At 33.3% G+C, this 378-nt stretch overlaps 1 protein-coding gene across 1 annotated transcript in view; it reads left to right on the top strand.

Annotated features, from left to right (window-relative positions):
* LOC119587821 (signal transducer and activator of transcription 5B-like) overlaps window positions 1-378 on the top strand; it is a 29198-nt gene that overhangs the window by 6464 nt on the left and 22356 nt on the right.

Raw genomic sequence — 378 nt, 5'->3', positions numbered from 1 at the left:
GAACTTGGTCATATTTAATTCCTTTTGTGAATATGAACTATTTATTTCATCTTATGCAATTGAAGAATGGAACTTGTAGATGCAGTAATTTTAGAAGATATGAGGTTTGTTATGAAAGCACCAGATGGCACATCTGTGCGTTTTATCAGGAGTGTTTCCTGTGTGAGAAGATAGGATGTCACATCATCTCATTTGTTAACTGGCCACTTTGCTTCTATGTGGGTACAAGTTCTCTGAAACGGTAATTAAATGCATTCTCGGAAGTTAGATAGTATTCTATAGATTAGTTTTGTAATTTTGATTAGGACTTTAATATATTTGTTTGATAGAAGTGTGGTGTGATTGGAAGTGAAGATTGTTTTTAGGAATATATTGCCC

This window comes from Penaeus monodon, chromosome 23, assembly GCF_015228065.2.
Source record: "Penaeus monodon isolate SGIC_2016 chromosome 23, NSTDA_Pmon_1, whole genome shotgun sequence".
Lineage (NCBI taxonomy): Eukaryota > Metazoa > Arthropoda > Malacostraca > Decapoda > Penaeidae > Penaeus > Penaeus monodon.
The sequence above is the reverse complement of the archived record's forward strand: the minus strand, read 5'-3'. Positions and strand labels throughout refer to the sequence as shown.